Source organism: Crinia signifera, chromosome 2 (assembly GCF_055691185.1).
Source record: "Crinia signifera chromosome 2, ASM5569118v1, whole genome shotgun sequence".
NCBI lineage: Eukaryota > Metazoa > Chordata > Amphibia > Anura > Myobatrachidae > Crinia > Crinia signifera.
Genome location: NC_139218.1, coordinates 334,449,232 through 334,473,755, shown reverse-complemented (window position 1 = coordinate 334,473,755; position 24,524 = coordinate 334,449,232). Strand labels below are relative to the sequence as shown.

The 24,524-nt window shown below is 43.1% G+C and overlaps 1 protein-coding gene across 8 annotated transcripts in view; it reads left to right on the top strand.

The window, feature by feature from the left end:
- Positions 1–386: 386 nt before the first annotated feature.
- The window catches only part of SCN8A (sodium voltage-gated channel alpha subunit 8), a 192,284-nt gene continuing 168,146 nt past the window's right edge, over positions 387–24,524 (top strand). For 7 of the 8 annotated variants that reach the window (XM_083169477.1, XM_083169473.1, XM_083169471.1 and 4 more), the window contains exon 1: positions 387–523. The gene's annotated coding sequence lies outside the window, so the exon portion shown is untranslated. Of the gene's footprint in view, positions 524–1,004; positions 1,162–24,524 lie in introns of those variants that run through there. The other variant, XM_083169470.1, reaches the window with a different exon arrangement.

Below are 24,524 nucleotides of genomic sequence, written 5' to 3'. Positions count from 1 at the left end.
AAGCTGCAGGTACACAATACAATCATGGCACAGGTCACGGGCCAGTGCTCTGGACTTGCCCCCTAGGCTAAAAGTTGCCAGCCAGCCCCTGACAACAGTCCAATTATAATAGTAATCCTAACTTAATTTCATTAAAGAATAAAGTAACTGAACATTATTCTGTCAAACTAAAGCATGCTGAAGCTGACTTTATTTCATCCCCATCTAATAAGTGTGTCCAGCCAATGATAGCAGCGAGCAGATGTCAGACTGTCCCCGGGCCCCCGGTCTCCCCTACAGTACTGTATGAGTGTGTGTGTGTGTGTGTGTGTGTGTGCGGGGAGCGCTGGGCGCGCTCTTTCTCCACGCTCCCCGGCGGCAGCAGCAGCAGCAGCATTGTGCTGAGAGTCATCAGTTATGCACGGGGCCGGCGCGCGCTGCGGAGGCTCCAAGATGGCGACGGCCGCAGTTCCTCCTGCTGCAGCCTCCCCACCTCTGCAGTCCGGCGGCGCCTGCAGGGACTCTCGCTAGAGCCGGGCAAGAAGTAAGTGTGATGGGACAGTAAGGGCACGGGACACAGGTGACAAGGACAGGGGAGCGGGGACATGAGGAGGAAGCTGCAGCTGCTGTGTGAGGGCTAGTGGAGCGGCGGACGCTGGCTACGGGGGCCCGGGTTGGGGGAGGGTAGACGCGGCTCCTACACTTGCTCTTTGCCGCAGAGACGTTACTGCCCGTAACTTTGCTGCCGGTCCCCCGGGTCCCCGTACAGGGTGGCAGAGAGGCTGGTCTGCTGCCCCAGCACCTGGGCGCCCCATCCCCGGGCTCCTCTCCCGCTGCGGGACAGCCCGCCTGCCCTGCACCAGACACCCTCATACCCTCCCAGCGGCCTGTGTAGCCGGTCACCTCCTCCCACCAGCTCAGCAGTCAGTGCTATGGGGATGCATGCACTTCCACCCTGACACCCCAGCGCACCCAGTGCGGGCGTAGGAAATCACAGGGTGTCATCACTTTCCCTCCCCAGCCCCTCCCCAGCATGCGACCCGTGCAGTGCATGTAGAGGGCCGGGCGCTGGGCAGCAGCAGAGGGTCTGATCAGCTCCAGAAATCCTGAGAGTGGGTGCTGTACTCCTGCCAGAGTTTGGGGAGCCCGGATCCTGCCGGAGGTGTGAGGCGTGCGGGTGTGGTAGGTGCACATTCCTGTATGCTCTGCAATGTGCTGCTACACGTACTGTAGTGTGGCTGGCACAGTACACTGTATGTGTGCAGGGGTCCCCGATCTGTCCCAGCATGCTGCATATAGCGTCTGACACAGTACACTGTATGTGTGCAGGGGTCCCCGATCTGTCCCAGCATGCTGCATGTAGCGTCTGGGCATAGTACACTGTATGTGTACAGGGGTCCCCAATCTGTCCCAGCATGCTGCATGTAGCGTCTGGCACAGTACAGTGTATGTGTGCAGGGGTCCCCGATCTGCCCCAGCATGCTGCATGTAACCTGCTCCCATTCACTGCAGTATTTTTTTCCTGCTGAAGCCTGTGGCCCTTCTGTTCTGCAAGGAGAATGCATGCCTAGGACACGGCAGCGCTCCTATTGCGGGATGACATGGTAGAGACAGAGATGTAAGCCACAGTCTCAGAGGGGAAAGCACGCGTGTCCCTGTCTGGGCTATGGCAGTCCCTGACACACATCACACATCCTTTACAAGTTGCAGACCGGATCTAAAAGATCTATCCAGCTCTGGTTGCATCATGCACTGTACAGTGTGTGCGCGAAATTATTTTAGCGTCTGTTTTGGACTTTGATTAATACAACCCCCCCCCCCCCCCCCCCCCACATTGTTTAATGTCGTCTTTTACCTAAGTCGGTGCATAGGCTGTATTTATTGTGGAGTGTTATGTATTTATTGCTTGAATTTCATAGGCAATTTGTCGTTGTCTCGTAATAAAATGGATTTCAATGCCATATCCTATTTGCATATTGACTAGTGTTTTGTCCCTATATTAGTCATTTGAAAAAGGTCATCTTTGTTTCTGTAATGTGCTGCCAAATATACAGAATGTGATTATAGTGGGTCTAGGTGTGTTGTAGCCATGAATGGGCAGCTATGTATATTGCTGATTTGAGAGCATGGTGCTGATTTGAGAGCATGGTGCTGAATAGGCAGCACCTACAGTAGTACAGCCGCCTCTCTTCCTGTGTTGCTGAATGGACAGCTCCCACAGAGAGACCCCTTGTTTTCACGTGTGGTGCTGAATGGACAGCTCTCAGAGAGACCCCTTCTCTTCACGTATGGTGCTGAATGGACAGCTCCCAAAGAGTGACTCCTTGTCTTCCCGTGTGGTGCTGAATGGACAGCTCACAAAGAGAGACCTCTTGTCTTCAGCTGTGGTGCTGAATTGACAGCTCTCAGGCAGGGACCCCTTGTCATCCCTGTGGTCCTGTATGGACAGCTCCAAGACTGCTTGCCTGGTTAATGAATCAATGGTTGTGGAACTGTTTGGTGCAATCAAGATTCCAACAGAAAATTCAACTCCAATTGTTAAGATAAAATTTAGTTCTAGAATAGCTCCACATATGTTTAATTTATTGGATGAATTATGGTTTATACCCAAGACATTTTAGTGAGGTATGATATCTATTATAATTTATAGAAGTGGTATTCTGTTTTTTTAAGCCCCATACACACTAGCCGTCGGGGGCCACGGACGATATAGTTAATCATATCGGCCAAGGCTGTGAGCAGACGATACTGTGCATCCACACTAAACAATATCGTCTGCCAATATATATCAGTGGCATCACTGGGGCTGGCTAAACATGCCGTTCGCTTGGTTATATTGCCAGATTAACCTGCATGTTTGGAAGAATCATCGTGCATCATGGGAGCGTGCATCGTTAACGATATTGAGTGTACACACTAGACGATATTGTGAAACATCATTCAGAAAGCCTTCTGAACAACATCTTTCATTTTATCTTCTAGTGTGTATGGGGTTCAGTTTATTTCTGTGAATTTACATTTTATTTCTGTCAATTTTCATTACATATTTTGCACAGATATGTAAAACTATTTGAATTGAAGATGGATTAACATTTGTACGGTAAAAACTATCAACATACTGTAGACGGATATATTTTTTTTCAATCAAAACTTTGTATTCATGTGGGTTTGAGTTTCTTTATGTAAATACATGTGAAGAGAAACAACCACCTTTGTTTATATATGGTAACATTAAACAAAGATAGTTCTACATTTTGTCCAATAATACAAATTTTGGTACTTGTTTCCTAGAACGGCGCCCACGATTTTGATCTTAGGCATCGCAAGGAAAAAAATAGCGTCGGTCGCATCGCATGCGGCCAAAAAATCGCATGCGATGGGACCGACGCGATTACCGCGATTTTACATAGGGAACAATGTTAAATGGCCCAATTGACCCGATTTCACATAGGGAACAATGTTAAATGGCCCACAGACCCCAAATACCCACCCTGAAGTGTGAAATGGCCCCCCCCAATTGTTAACGCCACCCCACGATCAACGTCAACCCGAAGCGTGGCGAGCGCAGCGGTACGCGTCCTCTGACCTTTTCATACCCCCACTATCCACGTCGGCGTGGAGTTGAGAATAGAAAGTGTGGCGAGCGCAGCGAGCCACCGAGCCCGAAGCACGGCGAGCGTAGCGAGCCCCGCAAGGGGACGCGGAACATGCTCCCGAAGCGGGGCGAGCGCAGCGAGCCCCGCGAGGGGACACGGATTACTTAACATGTATTCCGCGTCCCCTCGCGGGGCTCGCTGCGCTCGCCACACTTCGGGTTCGTATTCCGCGTATTCCGCTCGGTGGCTCGCTGCGCTCGCTACACTTTCTATTCTCAACTCCACGCCGACGTGGATAGTGGGGGTATGAAAAGGTCGGAGGACGCGTACCGCCGCCCCTCGCAGGCTCGCTGCGCTTGCCACGCTTCGGGTTGACGTTGATCGTGGGATGGCGTTAACAATTGGGGGGGCCATTTCACACTTCAGGGTGGCTATTTGGGGTCTGTGGGCCATTTAACATTGTTCCCTATGTAAAATCGGGTCAATTGGGCCATTTAACATTGTTCCCTATGTAAAATCGGTAATCGCGTCGGTCGCATCGCATGCGATTTTTTGTCCGTTGCGATGCGACCGACGCGATTTACATTTTACCAGGCATTTCTATGTAAAATCGTGGACATTGCATCGGTCGCATTGCATGCCATTATAATGGCATGCGATGTACATGCGATGCCCACGATGGGCGCCGTTCTAGGAAACAAGTACCCAAATTTTAATACATTTTAGAGTACTAAATCAGATTAAGTACATTTATTTGACTCAAGTAGACTTTTGTCTATAATAAAGTTTAGTGCTACTGTAATAATATGTAGTATCTTAACATTCTTGTATGTTAGAATTTTTTTTATTACAGTACTATTTTTGTTATTTAACCCCATTACTCATTTATTTAAAATATACTTTCCTGTTTTGGCATCAATACCCATAATAGAGATATCTGAGTTGAAGATACAAGCAGTGCTGTAATATTAAGCGCTTGCTGGAGCCATTCAATTGTTGCTCCATCTGGGTGCAAAGAGCTGCTGGTGCAGGCATTACTGCTTGCTGCCCCCAGTGCTGGCAAGCAAAAATGTGACAGGTGACCAATTTAGGCACCCAAATGGCCCATTTCACATGTGCCCATCATAGTAGTTTAGTTGGGTTTATCAGATTTACACGGCTAAATTAAAGCACTCCAGTACTCAAACAGTGTGATAAAACCCAAAACAATTAAATAGTACAACCCCCCACCCTACACACACACACACACACACACACACACACGCACACACACACAAAATCTCCTGTAACTTTAGATGATACACTGGTCCCCGATAAGAACTTAGTGTTATCATTTATATATTTATGTATGCTTCACTGTACAGAGGATATTTCTCACTAACATCAGTCTCAGTGGCCCTTATTCTGGTTGGTGCGGTAATATCCGCGTGCGTTCGTGCCGCCGATGTTTTGTGTCTGCGCATGTGCAGAGGCGTCTCTGCGCATGTGCAAGCGGGGCGTACGGCCATGAAATGTGAACACTTCGAACAGGGGGTGGAGAGGGGCGTGAAGGGCTATTTGGGCTCATTACCATATGCATATGCCCCGCGTTTCATGGGCGTTCCCATGCAAACGCTGGGCGTACGTATGGTAATGCAGCCGTGACGCACATGTAGGGGGCGGACATATGACATTGCCGGATGTCAGCTGCCCGCCCAGATCCCTGCTTTTGCACGGAAAAATGTCCGTGTGGTCTGAGGTTGCGGGAGCTGGTGGACCACTCGGTCCTGCATTCGATGGTCTGCGACCATCGAATGATGGGGGAGGTTCCCTGAGATGGAGGAGGCGTATTCCATGAGAAATACACGTGCGGTCCGTTCGGACAGCTTCTTACCGCGTATGGACGGAGTTGGCGATCCGTATGGAAGGCGGGGTTTCGGATGCACGGTCCTGGCCGCATATTCGGATCCGGCCGCACCGATCAGAATAAGGGCCATTGGGACCTGCAGTCTGAATTTCCTGCACACAATCACACAATAATGAACATTTTTAGTAAGCAGCCAAGTATTGTAACAGGGTTTTTTGTAGGGTGAGAGAAAAATTAAGCACATGGGTGAAATCTATGCAAACATGAGAGAACATACAAACTCCATACATTTACGTACCTGGTAAGGAATAAAAGTCATGCACCATAGCTGTGAGGCAATCAGTAAGTAATGTGCAAATTAATTCCAAAGATATCGTTTTGATTTCCTTACTAAGAAGGGCTAAGAAACACATTAAAATGAACACAATTATTACTGACAAATGTATTATATCTGAAATAAAAGTTAAATAAAGTATGTTTCCTAGAAACACAACTGCATAAAATACAGCACAGAAGAATGCTGAGGGTTTAATCACATATTGCCCCAGCTATATAAGGGTGTTTACCAGGGCTATTTTTGTGCAGGTTCTAGCAGGAACTGTGGCCCTTATTCTAGTTCACTCTTTCTGACAAAATATTTCTTAGATGGACAAAACCATGTGCACTGCAGGTGATGCAGGTGTAAAACCCCACCCAAATCTAATTATCTCTGCACAAGTAACACCTGCCTCACCTGCAGTGCACATGGTTTTGTCCATCTAAAAAATATTTTGTCAGAAAGAGTGAACTAGAATAAGGGCCACAGTTCCTGCTGGAGCCTGCACAAAAATAGCCCTGGTGTTTACTGAATTGACATAGCCACCCAACTCTATCTATATCTTATAAAATTGATCTTTTATTGACTGGCATTGGATCATCTTAGAGACCTCTTCACCCACAATGTGCAGTGGTCAAAACACGTATTCATTGGCAGAAATTCTGTTGTGGCTACTTTGTTGGTTGTGCTACATTCATGTTGCTAAGTGCTACGTTCTGTTGCCTTTGTGTGTTCTAATGTGGCTTGTTAGTTTGGTATTTAAAGACTACATTTTCAGTCTATCTTTAATACCGTTGTTCCGCATGCTCTGGAGAGCATTCATAACTATCACTTGGAATATAAAAGCTTGGCATCTGGGTCCCTACTTTCTAATAGTATAGTTGCTAGTTCACATGCTAGTTAAACTGCAGCCAGGGTTCTCTTTCTCCACTCACAGATGGCAGTCAGTGCCCAATATCTGTCAGTAGTATGGCAGCCAGGACCCTCGCTCTCAGCCCATAGTAAATTAGCCACAATCCTCACTCTCCATCCACAGTAAGGCATCCAGATCCCTACTCTCAACCTTTAGTTTGGCAGACAGATCTCTACTCTCCATCCACTGTATGGGAGCAAAGGTCCTCACTCTCCCCCCCACAGTATGACACCAAATGTTACTACTCTCCCCCCACAGTATGACACCAAATGTTACTACTCTCCCCCCACAGTATGACACCAAATGTTACTACTCTCCCCCCACAGTATGACACCAAATGTTACTACTCTCCTGCCACAGTATGACACCAAATGTTACTACTCTCCCCCCACAGTATGACACCAAATGTTACTACTCTCCCCCCACAGTATGACACCAAATGTTACTACTCTCCCCCCACAGTATGACACCAAATGTTACTACTCTCCTGCCACAGTATGACACCAAATGTTACTACTCTCCCCCCACAGTATGACACCAAATGTTACTACTCTCCACCCACAGTATGACACCAAATGTTACTACTCTCTCCCACAGTATGACACCAAATGTTACTACTCTCCCCCCACAGTATGACACCAAATGTTACTACTCTCCCCCCACAGTATGACACCAAATGTTACTACTCTCCCCCCACAGTATGACACCAAATGTTACTACTCTCCACCCACAGTATGACACCAAATGTTACTACTCTCCCCCCACAGTATGACACCAAATGTTACTACTCTCCCCCCACGGTATGACACCAAATGTTACTACTCTCCCCCCACAGTATGGCACCAAATGTTACTACTCTCCCCCCACAGTATGACACCAAATGTTACTACTCTCCCCCCACAGTATGACACCAAATGTTACTACTCTCTCCCACAGTATGACACCAAATGTTACTACTCTCTCCCACAGTATGGCACCAAATATTACTACTCTCCCCCCAAAGTATGACACCAAATGTTACTACTCTCCCCCCACAGTATGGCACCAAATGTTACTACTCTCTCCCACAGTATGACACCAAATGTTTACTACTCTCTCCCACAGTATGACACCAAATGTTACTACTCTCCCCCCACAGTATGGCACCAAATGTTACTACTCTCCCCCCACAGTATGGCACCAAATGTTACTACTCTGCACCCAATGAATGGCAGTAAGGTCCCCCTAAAGTATAATTACTTTACTTATCAAAGCATTTTTTTTAATTCTAGCAAGCAATGTTTGTCTAGTCCTCCTGATGTATACAATTCAGTCAGCTATATATATTGGCAGAGCAATGTTTGTAGTGTAATATTTTCCTCTGTAAATTGCTCCTTATTTTCAGGGGTTAATTAATAGCAGATAAAACTCCTGATTCATGTCCTTTGTGAGACTTGAAGACTTGAATATGATTTTGATTTGATCTCCCTTTTTTTTTCAATATAACTTATTGTAAGTCAGAAACTTATGCAAACTTTAATTTTGTGGCTTTTAGACTACTAGAGTTTTAAATGGATTATGATTTTCTGTCCATGTGTATGATTTTTCTCCCGGTTATGGAACTAAGTTTCTGGAGATAACCAAAGTGGCTAAATGGCGATCAGAGTTGGCTATGTGGGATATGTTAGAGAAAACAAAAAGTACTGCTTAATTACTCATTATGATGAGAGTTGGAATTTAAATGACTCCACTAGAAGAGTTATGCCTTTATCTTTTAGAGTTCGTTTATTGAAAGCTTTAGCATGGGTCATTGAATGTATTCTAATATTATTAAGGTACACTATATTTTCAGGTTTAGCTGGGAATCGGATGTCAAGTTGCAATACATACAATGCATCAAATAATTAAGTTGCTGTACAGTACCTCCCAAGATACAAAAAGATCTAAACTGACCAGACTGTAGTACTGTAAAGTAACTTTGCATTGATTGCGGTATACTTTTTTCTGCATGTTATGCAGTAATTGTAATGTAGCTATTAACATGTTTTTGTTCTTGAATTATCAACAGATACTGGGAGTTATTCTGGTTCACTCATAAAGGCAAATTCCTTCTCAAATGGACAAAACCATGTGCACTGCAGGGGGGGGGGGGGGGCAGACGTAACTTGTGAGAATTAGATTTGGATGCGTTATTTTGTTTCTGTGCAGGGAAAATACTGACTGCTTTATTTTTACACTGCAATATAGATCTCACTTTGAAGTAAAACCCAACTCAAATCTAATTCTCTCTCAACAAGTTACATTTGCCCCACCTGCAGTGCACATGGTTTTGTCCATTTGAGAAGGCATTTGCCTTTGCTAGTGAACCAGAATAAGGGCCACTATACAGATACTATTCATAATGCTTATTAAAAACACTAATGTAATCAAAGGCATTTTTAAGGAAAGCTGACCATTGTAACCACAAAATACATAATTCTACCTCTTTAGGTTTTATTAGCTGGCATTTAGAAGAAAAAAACTTCTGTCTTGTACTAAATTATTTAATTGGATTTTATACGGCATATAAATAAGATGCATTTTAATGAAAAAGTTGCACGAAAAAGACACTCAGCGCTACCAATATATAGGTGTTTTAAAGTAGGATAGCCATGAACTAGTTCCTGTCAGCATTAATGCCTTAGGGGTGTATTTAATTAGTGCCACATTTACATTCGACCTATTCAATTAAAGTGCGGATTTTTCGAATGTCATTTTTCAAATGTCATCTTAAGGTGGTATATACAATTTGTTCAAAATGTGCACTGAGGGATTCTATATAACCGGGGATGCTGCTATGGTCAACCAATCAGAATCTACTTCTTATTTATTTAGCACCTTCTAGAAGATAATAGATAGTATCTGATTGGTTGCCCATAGCAAAATCTCTTCTGGAATAGAACGCCCATCTTAGTAAATTTCCCCCTAAGAATCTATTTTTTATTTCACATATATGGTATAAATGTTATTATTGTGCTTTGTATGCCCTTATTTTTTAAAGTGTAATCCTGCATTTTATCCTGTGATGTCAGTCATACACTTTTTTCCCATGTTTCACAACTTTGGGTGTGCAAATTTAGCTCACTGTCCCCATACTACCTTATTGTACCAAAAATCAATACAACTTATCTAGATATCTTTAAACTTAATGTAAGCTCTGGGATGTCAGATGACAGGAGCACACTATGGAGCCTATTCTAGTTTACACGCTCCCCTGCGTGTACTCGCAGGGGAGCGATTTTTTGCAACTACTCATGGGCATGGTTATTTATACGCACGTGCAGCCGATGTGTGCGAGCGGCCATGGTGAATAGATTATTCACTGTGCACTTGCACCCACCAGTGTGGCGGCAGTTGGGGAGATTTGCCCATGTGAACGCCCATGTGAACGCCCATAAACATTCTGGGCGTTCTAATGGTAATTCCTAGATGACGTGGGGGCAGACAGCGGAGATCAGCTACTCGCCCACTTCCCACGCAGGGCACCTGCAGATCTGAGACGCCACAAAGGTGTCTCAGATCTGCATGCGCTTGCAAAATCATTCGATTGTATCCGACCATTGAATGATTTTGTCCCCGCACGCAAGTCTGTGAATGAATGTTTATGGGAATCATCCATTTGCATCCCTGCGGGGGATCGTGGCGTTTGTAAGGGGGAGGGGAGTGGGTAGCGATGTGGGCAGCATCTGGGGGACTTGCAAGGTTGCGGAATTCGCAGCCTTGTGAGTCTACCAGAATAACCTCCTTTGCACTTATATGCATTTTTGTGTGTGCAGTAGCTGTGTGTTTTTTTGTGTTCAGCTCCTGTCTAATATATTTTAACACACACACATATGTATATAGAGGACCGGTACGGATCGGCACTCACCCAGCTTAATCAGCAGCCCCGCGTGCCCTTGTTGAAAAACAATACAGCAGATAGGATCCACACCTCGACTGTAGAAGAATCCAGACACGGCACTGCCAGGACTTGGTAAAAGTTGCTTTATTGTCCTCAACGTTTCGGGGGCTGTTACCCCGTCGTCAGGAGGAAGACATACAAACATACATTGCTAGTGTCTCACCTTATGTAGGTCTCCACGGCGTCGCATCCACCGCCCATTTTGCAATCACCTCGAGCACAGTCCTCACCTGGCTACGGCGCAGCATGATGATTCTCGCCGGCCCTACCAGGTGGTTGCATAGCAACCTGAGGACGCTGCTTTCCCGAGGTTCATGCGTCATGTGCGTGTTAGCTGACAACCTATTGGACCCGCAACATACGGCTACATAAGCATAATCAGATACACAATAAAATGGATACATTATGATCAACGTACATAACATATACAGTAATAAAATGGAATACATAAGTACACTCAAAAGAACATGTATACAAAATACATAGAAAAAATACAAAAAATATACAGAAAAATAAAAATAAAAACAGACCAGACAGCAATGCCGATACTTAATACAACCCAGAACCCTACTCATACTTATATTTCACATAAGACTGTTCCAAGCTATTCTTTCATTAAGGCCTTTTGGAAAGGTTGTTTCCAATCTGTAGATCCATGACGCCTCCAGTTTCAAAAGCTTTTTGTCACGGTCACCACCACAGATACTCTCCGGGATGTGATCAATGATTTGATATTTTAAAGAGCATAAGAGATGGTTGCGAGCTTTAAAATGTGCGGCCACTGGTTGATCGTTGGGTTTCCCCAACAACGCTGCTTTTATCGCGGACCTGTGGAGCGCAATGCGCTCTTTAAATTTCCTGGACGTCTTTCCAACATAATAAAGCCCACACGAGCAGATGATAATATATACCATGAACCTGGTCTCACAAGACACAATATGCCTGCTCTTATACTGAAACCCGTTATGTGGGTGTTTGAAAGACCTCCCCGCAATCATATCCCGTTTCCCTAGTGTTATCGGGTGATCATTTTTTGGGCGATGGAATCGGGCAGTAATAGGATAGCCCAGTACTAACCCTCAGACTATATTCTCAATATCAGCACAGTTTTTTCTTACAAAAAAATGATCAGGGCTTAAAGGAAACCTAGCGGGTACACTATTGTAGTGCTATTTCTTACTTGTCTACTGCACTGTAATGTTCTCTGTACAGTACAGTTTAACCCCGCACTGTTTTATTGTTTTTTCCTCTGTTCGGTGATGTGGACCACTTGTGGTGTCATATAAATAAAGTTTATTACAGGTTGAGTATCCGCTATCCGGACATCCCTTATCCGAATTATTCCAAAAACCGTGGTTTTTGGAATCATTCGAATTATTATTATTTTTTTTAACCCCCCCTAACCCTCTTTTCATACTTACCAAGTCCCCAGGCGTCCACAGCAGGCCTCCGGCATCTTCTCCAGGGTCTCCAGCGGTCCCAGGAATGCATTGCGCGAGTGTGCGCGCGCGCCGGTGACGTCACCGGTGCGCGCGCACACTCGCGCAATGCATTCCTGGGACCGCTGGAGACCCGGAGAAGATGCCGGAGGCCTGCTGTGGACGCCCAGGGACTGCGTGGACGCCGAGGGACCACCGGACACCATCAGGGGACAGGTAAGTATGCTTTAAAAAAATATATTCCAAAAACCGCAAAATTCCCCTATCCGGAATGCTCTTGGTCCCGAGCATTTCGGATAGGGGATACTCAACCTGTATTATTATTATTATTATTATTATGTTTTTTCCATATCCTTTTAGTCTCTTCTTAGCAATACAACATAGGTGGGTATTCAATCTCCGCTGATATTACCGCCAGGCGGAAATATCATCCGTTTTCGACAAGAATAGGTTGAATTTGTATCTGACCTATTCAATATCAGCTTCGTTTTTCCAACTGTCTGAAAAGATTCCGTCAGTCGTAAACTCTGTGCATTGGCTAAAATGGCCGCCAGCAATCCAATATTTTCTGGAGCTGAGATTGAGTACCCCCTTAGAGCCTAATTCATGTTTGTATGCAATGTCAATGTTCACGCAGCAAAGCATTTATCGTTAGACTGCGCATGCGCCATGATTACACTGCGCACAATCCAAGGAGCTGTTGCGCTTGCAATGAGATTTTTATCACAATGTGATTGATAGGAAGGGAGCGTTTGGCGAATGGCAGCAAAAATGCAGACCTGCCAGGGAGGTTTTTAGGGTACGCATATGCCGTCAGCTGCAATCATGTATGTACAAAAGCATAGCTTTGCTACTGCCCTGTCCAATCTCCATAGCTATAAGGCTACTCTAGTAGTTTATGTTTCTTGTTATTGCGTATCGTCTGCATATGTGTATGCTAGTGCAAATAAGTTCATGGTGACTTTGGTTGGTGTATATCTTCTTTTCTGGGTGGCAGCTTCTCTTGTGATGACTAGCAATTCCGTAGCCTAAAAATATAGCAGCTGTGTAGAAGTGGTTACAAACATGACCCATAGTCAGGAGATGATGGCAGGTCTTTGGTGAAAACAAATATTTGGCTACATCATTGGGAATGTCCTTCTAATAATCTGAATCTAATGGCGTGTACATGCCCTTCTGAAATGATTCTAGATCAGGCCTGGACAATACAGTATATTTCTCTTCAGGTGCTGTGAATCTACAAACCTCAGTATGCTCAGCCATCTGATAGCTGGCAAGGTATGCTGAGACTTGCAGTTTCTCTACATCTGAAAGACGGAGGTTGTCTAGACCTGTACTGGATGCATTGCTTTATATTGCTGGCCTCAGTGTTTCAGAGCAATGTCTGTAGATCAGACAGTGTTGTTTGTTTTGTGTGACCTGAGATACAGTGCATTAGATCTATAGTGTCATCCATACAGTTTTATCTTATATCTCTGGATGGCAGAATACTACAATTGAGACTGCTGACATAAAACATATTGTTATGGGTAACCAATCAGAAGCTACTTATTTATTTTGCACCTTCTAGAACAGGGGTCTGGGAACTGTTTTACCTTTTACCCCAAAAAGGTATATATTTTGATACACTGACGTTAACCCGTTGATTTCAAAGGAAAGAAATCATATCATTGTAAAACACACTGTACCCCCAGAAATGTATGATATATCCTGCTGGTACGGAACACAGCCTGGCAGCGATTGATGATGAACTTTGCACCACACACAGCCATACATGGTATTCATCATCATCATCAATGGCTGCCAGGCTGTGTGTGGTATAGCCACTGATAATGTGATGTCCTGGCAACTATTAGTGTCAGTATTTCAAGATGATAGTGACAGTCTGTGCAAATGTATTTTCCTAGACTAGAGATGGGTATACCTTGACAGGAGCCTATAACCAGGCAAAGAAACTCCGCAGCAACTGTACAGACTGCACACTGCCGAGATGGCGCAGCAACTAGTCAACTCTACTGAAGAAACGGGCAGACTTGAAGGCGGGGCCTGGGGCATCACACAAGGAAATGTGTTGTACACAAGGGCCTAACGCACTGCACAGCGTCAGGTCCTTGTACACTACAGTACTGTAACACACACACAGCCGGGCATGCATATAGAATCTATATACAGATTCTATATGCAATGATATGAAATTCCTGGGGGTAATGGATGGTGGCGCGGCCGAGACCCAGACGGGCATGCATATAGATTCACCTGACCATCCATTACCCCCAGGAATTTTTATTTTTACCCCAGTTCCCTGACCACTGTTCTAGAAGATAATAGTATCTGGTTGGTTGTCCATAGCAACATCCCATCTGAAATAGAACTCCCATCTTAGTATATTTCCCCTTTAGCGTTCACTCGAGGCTGTTTTAGCTGGGCACCAGGCCCTGCTCGATTTTAAAAGGCGAATTGGGAAGCTGCATTTAAAGTGCCCCCTTTCCCCCAGCGCTCTGCCCTCCTGTGATCCTGGAGCGTCCACTAAACATTGCAGGTCATCATGATGAATAAATATGTTTGCTTGGCAATTTTCACACCTATTTTGACAATATCACTTGGCACTCAAAGGGTTAAATGAGCTTCAGAGCTATCAATTTATTAGTAAATCCAGTTTGTAAAGAGTAAGATACTAGGCAAGTATTTTGTATGTAGGGATACATACAGAAGACCACAGACATGATGCCGGAGGTCAGAATACTTATGCCAGCATCCTGATCCCAACAGGGTTCCAGTAAGCACACGTACCTTCTCCCTGCTCCCCTTAACACCCCCACAGCCTAACTCACCTCACTATTGCCTAACCCTAACCCAGGGCTCGACAAACCCCGGACACCAGATCGCCACGGCTAACAAATTCTGCTTCCTGTTGACCAGATTTTTTTGGGAGGAAGCAGAATCTGGTCACGGCCGGGTGCATAGCAGAGCAGGTCCACCGGAGTTATTTCAGAGCTTGAGCTGGCATAGAGCCCGGCCTCCCCCGCACACAACAGCAGCAGCTCCGGCTCCTCCTCCAGCTGGAAGGGCACCATGTACCTGGCTGCCACCACCACTAACCCCCAGAGGCTGTCAGAGCCTGCCCCCCCTCACACAGCAGCAGCTACGGCACCTCGCCACACACAGCAGCGGCAGCTACAACTGGGAGGGCACCCGGCCACTGCCACCACTAACCCCATGCCGCTGTCAGAGCCCAGCCTCCCCTGCACACAGCAGCAGCAGCAGCTCCAGGTGCAAGGCCACCATGTAACTGTGCGCTGCCACTAACCCCCAGCTGATGTCAGCAGGGAGCATGGCATATCAACAAGCATTTACCCCTGCCAAAGCAAGTAAACCCCTTGGCATCGAGCAGGTTGACCCCTTGGCAACGAGCAGGTTAACCCCTGGCAGACCATGGTAACTCCATAGCAACAAGCATTTAACCCTGGCAGAGCATATTATCCCCTGGCAGAGCAAGTTAACCCCATTGGCAATGAGCATGTTAACCCCTGGCATCAAGCATGAAACCCATAGCAACGAGCATGTAGGTAAGCGGAACTTATGTGGCATAATATATACTTACTGCATGTGGTATTTTCTGTAATGAGCTTTACGATCTTTGGTATAATGTGTAATGGACATTACGGTGTATGGTTTATGTAATAGGCATTATGGCGGTGGTACATATTTGGGGAGCACCTTCAGCATGCACTGTCCCTATTAGTTTATCTGGCTCCTACATTTTCATCCTGGCTCCTACATTTTAAAGAAATTTGTTGAGCCCTACCCTAACCTTCCTACCCTGCAGTGGATACAAAAACATCCAGCCCCACAGCCTAATCCTAGTCCACCACTCCCCCTTAAGTAACGCTAACCCTCACCGGCATCTGCATTTCCAACAATGTCCGAATGATGGCTTCAGCATTCTAACTGCCGACATCATGTCCGCCGGGACCTTAACCACATCCCGCATGTAGTTTAAAAAGTAGCTACATTGAGTGCACCTTCTCAAGCAAGCATTAAAATACAAAATCTAAATTTAAGGATGAAAGCAACATGATGTGTTTTTGTGATTTCTCTATCTCTAATACAGGATATATCACAGAGGACTATGCTATTGATTATAGTATAATGCCTATTGCCTTTTAGTTGCATGAGTTTCACACAGGAGATTTGCCCCCACCATTTACTTAAATCAATTTGTCTGCACTCTGTTTCGGAGTGATCCGCAGCTAGCTGTTAATAAGCTGATGCTGCTGTGTCAGTAATACAGCTAACACTAAAGGTCCATACACACTGTCCTCATATTGTGGACTTTGGCTGCTATAGAGCTGTCTTTGCGGCTTCCGGTTGGTACCTGTGCAGCCGATTGAGACCCAAGCAATTCAAAAGTGCATCACTGAGGGGGCATATGCCACCTGGTTAGCCTGCCCCTGTCAGTCAGTAATGAATGCACCTGAACTTCAGCACATTATATGGAAGACGCACATTCTTAGTGATCCCAGAGGACTGGAGTTGAGAAACACTGTGTTAGTCACCATTTTTTTTCATGAAATTTCTATAATGTATCTGCAAGATAAAAACTCAAGTCAGCAGTTCTGACTAATCAGATTTTAATACATTACCTGCAAGAAAACAGTCATAAGTCTTTTGGAAAGTTGTCTGACAACAATGCAGCTGTGTACCCTTGTACTGCTGTTCCCTCTTCCAGACCACATGGTCTGATCTGAACTCTACAAACTGTAATCTGTGTTGGTTCCTTGCTTTGCAATAAAAGCAGGTGTACCGGTAAATTCTGAAAGGTTTATGCAAATGCATTCCTCCTTGGTGGTGTTTTGTATTATTATTTTACATGCATGTAAGGAATATGGTATATAAACCTATTGGTTGCTGTGATCCTATACTTCTAGCATTATGCATCTGCACAGGAACATTTGTGTTGCAGCACACCTTTTTTGAATTCTGCAAACAAAGGTTAAAATGGTTTTATTGATGCATGTCAAGTGTGGTCACATTTGTGTTGGCATCAGCATGTAATGTATCTGTATGTATGTAATGTAAAACCAGCAGGTAACCTTAAGATGAGTAACAGTAATAATGGATTTTATTAATGTGTACGAGGTTAATTTCAACTTAAAAAGTTCTGTAAATCTGGAAAAAAAGTGATCACTTGCTGGAGACATAATTTTACCTAGTTAAAATAAAAATATGCTGTAAACATATATGTGTGCCAATGTGTACAGGAATTATTGTAGATGTCTTTTCTCTGTTCCATTGTTTGATAGATAGAATGGACGAGACGCACATGAATACACCCTCTAGGCTCACAGCAACCATGCACTTCTGAATTTACTAAAAAAATAGATATTTCCCAAACAAACTAAATACTGTTACCCTAAACCTGCTGCATTGATGTAGAGTGCATATACTTTTATTCTAATAGTCCTCCTTCTGCCTCTAAAAAGCCTTGATAGGTTTTATATTCTGTGTACATTGAGGTGCTTATATTTCCCTGGTACAGTTTGTGATGTCATTTAGCAGCCTATCTGTTGCATGATCTTTATATGTATCCTTCTGTAGATATAGGACCTTATTCTGGTCTGTTCGCAAGGCTGTGCGTGTTCGCACTGGGCCGAATTATTCACATGTGCATTTCTGCGAATGTGCATGCGCTGGGTGCCTGCGTCCACGGTGAACAAACTCCCTTACATGTTTATGTAAAACATCCATTCGCAACTAGTGGAAACGTATAGGCATTGTGAGTAGTGGGCCGGCGTACCACTATTCGCAAGGTGGGATCTGGTTCACTCGCAAGGGTGCAAATTCACATCCGAGCGAATGAACCAGAATAAGGGCCATGGCCTCTTCACATGACTACAATTTTTACACCACGGGCCAGGTGTAATGAAGTCCAAGTTCGGTGGCCGTTTGAGATGCCTGATGAACTCAGACCTTTTTTGAAAGGGACAACCATTTACCAGCATGATAACATAGTGATTCCTATATATGTTTCCTCTGCATTAGCTGGCGATAATATATATATATATATATATATATATATATATATATATATATATATATATCATATTTTGAATGAAGGCACTCATGAGATTTTTGAGAAAAAAAAATACATAAGGTTTGTGGATGATCAATGTTTCGGGGTTTAAATGCTTTATCAAGAGGACGATACAAGCCTTGTGTATTTCTTTTCTCAAAAATCTCATGAGTACCTTCATTCAAAGTATGATATTATTGCGGGAGAATGAGCACCAGAGTTGTTGTTAGGACATTTTGCGAGCGCTGGACCATCACCCTCATATATACATCTATATATAGATATATAGATATATATATCTATATATCTATATATAGATATATAGATATATATCTATATATCTATATATAGATATATAGATATTTATAAAATGCAAGCGAGATTCTTCTAAGTTCACAATCATTGGATTCAATAGACTACGGTATAAATAATTTAGAAAATGGTAAAAACTAATTGTACTTCGTTACCGAACATTTTTAACAACTAGATTTGGTACTTATATGTTAGTTGGGCGCCCACTATAGTAAGTACACTCATACCCCCACTATCCATGTCGGCATGGAGGTGATCGCGAGCCACCGAGCCCGAAGCGTGGCGAGCGGACGCGTAAAACTAAGCAAATAGCTTAGTGGGCGCCAACTAACATATAAGTACCCTAGATTTTTTTGACATGTTTTCCTTATTTTCAAAATATGAAAGCATTACTGGAGAAGGTCCAAGTCTATTCATTTGGTGCTGATACTGTAGGTTAAAAACATTTGCACCACATTAATAAGGCACTGATCATTGTCTGAATGACATCATCCAGGTAACAATGTTGTTTTTGTTTTTATATTTCGGTTGTTTTGCATTGAGTTGTGATATTTTATATATTTAAATTCTATACATTAATATACATTGGACACAGTCTTGCATAATATTCCTTAGAATTTATGATTTTTTTTAATACTTTTTTTTTATTTATTTAAACTTTCTTGTCCACTTGCACAAAGAAACCTTGGGTGGCATTTAATAGAATGCGATTTTTAGTAACTTTTCCAAATTGGCCATTATCGCACTTTTTAAAAGCGAATTCGCATATTTAATGAGCTGCGTATTCTTGGCAAAAAAGTGTGATTATGGACGATTTTTAGTCATGCAAATGTGCGAATTTGTGTAAAAAAAAAAAAAGAAGGCGTGAGGTCCCCCCTCCTGAGCATAACCAGCCCCGGGCTCATTGAGCCGAACCTGGTTCCAAAAATACGGGGGACAAAAAATATGGGGGTCCCTCATATTTTGAGACCAGCACTGGGCTCCAACAGCCTGCGGTGTCATGCCACAGCCGGGGGACACTTTTTACATAAGGTCCCTGGCCGAACCATGAGCACCGTGGCTGGTCAGCCTTGGACAGGGTCCCTGGTGGAGTGGGGTCCCCCCCAATAAAGGGGTCCCCCCCAGGCTTCACCCATCCAGGGCTGAAGCCCGGGGCTGTCACTGGCATCCCTGGGCTTTGGACGCCGGCCTGATAGGGTTAAAACACTCATTAAATAACATTGCTTTATACAGGTGAAGTACAAATGCCAGCAGGCCTCCCCGCATGCTGGGACTTAGTTTCATTAAATATGCGAATTTGGAAAAACGTGCGATTTTTAACTAAAAAAAATCGCACAAATCACATTTTTACATCTCATTAAATGTCACCCCCTATTACAAATAATTTACACCATTGGTTCCCAAACTCGGTGGCATGGCACCCTGGGTTGCCGTGGAGCATTTATAGGGGTACCATGGGTTGGTGGTCTAGGACCAAATGAAAGTATTTGTGGTCAGTGTGGCAAGCAAAACCAGTGCTGGCTGCCAATCATATAATATGTGGAGGAGGGTAAACACCTGTCCACCACCACATGACTGAAGGATTACAGGTATACACAAAATACTTAATTTAATGTTTGTGAACTTTAAATGTTTTTACCTATGGGTGCCATAAAAATTGCTGATACTGTACACTAGGGCACGAAAGTTTGGGAACCCCTGTACTGCAGAGTGCTAACTGCAGCACTTTATACCAAGTGCTAAGTTTGCTTATCTTTTGTACATGCATGCGTACATGATATAACATGGCAAAATTCACCTCTCAAATGCAGTGTCAGTTAAATATTGCATGCTGAGAATAAGTAAGGAGTTTTCTATCAGCTTACTTTAACAATAAGTAATGCAAGTAAAGCACGAACATTGTGATCCTGATGCTTTAAATATAAATGAACTGGGTAACCTTAAATGCAAAAAATGGACCTAGGCCAATGCACTTAACTCAGATTATTCTGAAAAGTCTCCATTGGAAAGAGGATAGGACTGCAGGCTACTGAGCCCTGGCAACTGGTGCATCTGTAGATGTGAGATTAATCTAATCAACATTCTATAGCTATTTCTCTTTGCATTACAACGGAATGAGTGTTGTTTTTTTCACTCCAAAAATTACTGTATGCATTATTTAGGCCTAAGAATAAAGTTGATGATTTTCAGGAATCCAAGCTAAATAAAATGAAGGAAGAAAGTCAAACATATTTATTTATTTATCTATTTATTTATTAACAGTAATAAAACTGTCATTGCCAACCTCTGTAGAAGTTAATTTTCTTGAAAAATGCACTTCGTGTATATCGAAACGCCCCCATACACTATGCAACTTCTCCGGGGGGCATGCAATGCCCCTTGAACCACCAGGGGGTTTCCCTGGCAGCAGGATCACATACATGGTATGCGGTCTATTTGCATACAATAAATTATATGCAATCCCAGTCCGATCTCTGACTCCGATTCGATGCGCACGGGACCACACATCAGATCAGATGTTAAACACATGCGATTTGGCCACTTATCACCTGATTTCTCGGCCCGATCCGTCAGAATCAAATTGGCTAAATTGCAATGTATGTATGGCCAGCTCTACTCATGTTTTCTTATGCTTCACACACAGGGCTGCCTACCTTTAGCCACCTGATGTAGTGATTCCACCATTACTTTCATCCTCACTAGCTGGAATTAATACTATAATACTTTCATTTCCTTGAAAAAAGTACATGGGTATAAATAATTTCTATTTGTTACATTCGTAACCACGTGTATCATATCAAAATATCTATTCACATCAAAAGTCCATCATGAATGCCTGAAAACTCGAAATAATTCATAGCACATACAGGTTGAGTAGCCCTTATCCAAAATGCTCGGGACCAGAAGAATTTTGTATAACGGATTATTCCGTATTTCAGAATATTTTTATATTTCAATGATGTATTTGGAGGTATATTGCATTTATATTGTCTAAACACATCAAACACATGAAATAAACACAAATATATTTTATTTGTGCATAAAACAAGGTTTCAAAACATGAAACAAAGTTTGTGTACTATCTCAGGTACTGAATTTGAATGCCAAGCAATCAGTTTCTCGCTCGCGCTCGGCGCAAAGAGGGCGTGGCCGTGAAAACGGCCGTGGATTGTCGATCTGCAGCCCAGATAATGATAATCCAGGCCGGTATCAGCAGAACGGGCCCGACAGCTTCTGAAGTCGGGGCCCGTTCTGCCGTGATCCCGCATCAATGCTGTCGTTAATGACAGCATTGAATAGGGAGCTGCCCCTTTTTTCCCAAGTCGGAAATAGCGGCAGCAGATTAAGTGCCAGTACATATCATGTATTCCCAGTAGTGCTGGTACAGATGCCCCCAGTAGTGCTTTTAGCAAAAAAATTAAAAAAAATCCACTTTCTGGAATGGATGGTTTTTGGAATAATTTGGATAACGGATATTCGGATAAGGGTTATTCAACCTGTATTTATATTCATTATTATCCAACTCCATTGTACAGTAGTCCCATTACTACCATGAACCAGCCATATAACGGTCAGAACACATTTTATAGAACTAGAATGATGGCAGAGGTAATTTGGGATTATTGTTATAGTCTGGGCATGATTGCCCTGTAGACCTACGTCTCAGCCGGTAACCAGCAAAATTGGTTACTCTTATTATCCCCATCATAAAAAATGCAGCGGATCCGACCCATGTGCAATGACCTTGGTCATAATCATCTTTCTCAGATTGTTTCCATAATATATTAATTTTCACTTTTTTGTATACTTGTTTTGCCTAGATTATTGTGCTAAAAAAAATAATTTTAGAAATAAATACTATTTCATCTGCTATCCTCATTAGAGTTAATGAATAAACGTCTTGACAATAGAACAATCCAAAATGGTAATATTGTTCCCTTTCCTCCATGTTTTTTACAGGTGACCTAATTGTATGTGTGGTATAGCAAGGACTACCATGTCCACTATAGTTTATGCTGTAGTACCATTAATCTTAGATTCTTTTTTTTTTGTATTACAATGTCCCATGTGCATTTTTTTGCAGCTATTAGCTGTAAATTATACTTAGGGCAAGTTTGGCCATTCCTCTTCTGTATCTAAATCATTAATCATTCCCCATTCCCCAATCCCTTCCCATATGGAAACCATGTTACTATTATTTGTCCCATCAGCAAATATGGCATTCCTTCGTTTTCATGTCATTCATTTTACTAATAATAGTTTGTCCTAGAACAGACTCCTGAGACGTTTCACTTTTGTCCTGTCTTTCTAGGAAAGTATTTGCAGCAATATAATCAATGTAGAGGTATACTTTTTTTTTTTGACGCTGCAATCCCAAATGTTCATCTTGCTATATAGCATTAATGGCTAATAATGTCTACAGGCCTGCAGTCATTTCTTCAAATCCTGTGTCTTACATATATCTAATTGTCTGCCTTATTTGCCTGTATCTTGGCTTATGTTGCTAATATTTTACCATCTGTCATATTCTCAGAAGTGAGCTACTTGTAGATATACTTATGCTGATTTTAATTTAGCAATCCGTCCACCCCATACCTTGGTAAATAAAATTATATTCATGTAATTTATTTTATATAATATTCAAACTACACAGATATATTTTTCTTAGTAACTATCAATTAGATTTCCTCTTAATAAATCTGTACCAAATGAATTGTGGCTAGCTAAGCCCTCTCAAAGCAAAAGCTTCAAAAGCTAGTGCTACCTTGTGATTGCCTCTGTGTTTCTGTATGTGTGATTGCCTCTGTGTTGCTGTATGTGTGAAAGAGATGTAGTTTCGCTTGCTGCCAGCAGATGGCAGTGTTTCGGTTACACATGTACACTAGAGATATATATATATATATATTAGTAAGCCCACTGGAAGCAAAAGCTTTGAAAGCTAGTCTGCCACCTTCTGTGTTTGTGCATGTGTGAGAAAGAGATGTCGTTTCACTCTCTGCCAGCGACTCACGCACACTTAAATATATATATATATGAAGTGGAGATGGGCAGGGACCCATAGCGGTGCCGTCCGGACACTTTGTTGAGTGCACAATACCTGGCTGTCAGATCTAACAGCCAGGGACAATGCTATGTATGCAGCAATGACAGCTGCAGCTGTCAAAATCGATAGCTGAAGCTGTTGAAAAATGGTCATTTCCACTAACCATTCATAGATTTTGCTTGCACAAAGGAATGCTATCTTGTAGACAAGAGGTTGTCTGTTAATGAATCTTAGAGGAGTATTCAATCCACGCTGCTATTTACGACAGGGAAATAGCGGCAGACATCGTTCCCGACAGCATTGAAGAGGCATATTGACAGAACGGACCCGACTTTAAAATCTGGAGGACCCATTTTGCCAAAAACAGCCAATGATTGTCGAGATCACGGCCGGATCTCAACAACCCACTGCCGTTTTTGCAGACACGCCCCATTTTTGAATCCCGTCTGCCGATGGCCTTGCACCGCATTACATCAAGCCCGTAGAATTTATTTACAAAAACCTTTTAATTACGTTTTTTTTTATATAGTTGGCCTTTCAGTTATCCCTTTTGTCTAAGGTAGCAGTATCTCTCTGTTCTGGTGGAGTATATCTATGATAAAAGATGGTTCATTGATTTCTGGGATATCAATAATTGATTAATTCATCTATGATACTACTGCTTTGTAAGGCAAAGGCACGGATTTACACAAGACAGCCTGTGCATTTTGTGGGATTTTAAAATGTCATATGAATGAAGGTTCATTGCTCGGCTTTCGTCTTCCAGGAGTCCTGGCACAGTTAAAGCCAGCACAAAAGCTGCTGTTCATGGTTTTATAAATTGCGGCCCATTTCCTGTAAAGCTTAAGTGGATAAATAATTTATTATTCACTTAACTTCTTCATTGCTGTTCTGGACACTGTAATTACTATTCAGATAGCTACCAAAATGTGTCCACTAAACTTCGTTCTAGTGCAGTTATTGTACATGGATAGAAATGGGTGAAGTGTGTAAGAAGGAAACATACTCAAATGTCTATGAGTATATTTCTTGTAAGCTTACCTCTCCCTTTCTTATATGGTTAATAAATAATCCCCACCTCGTTACA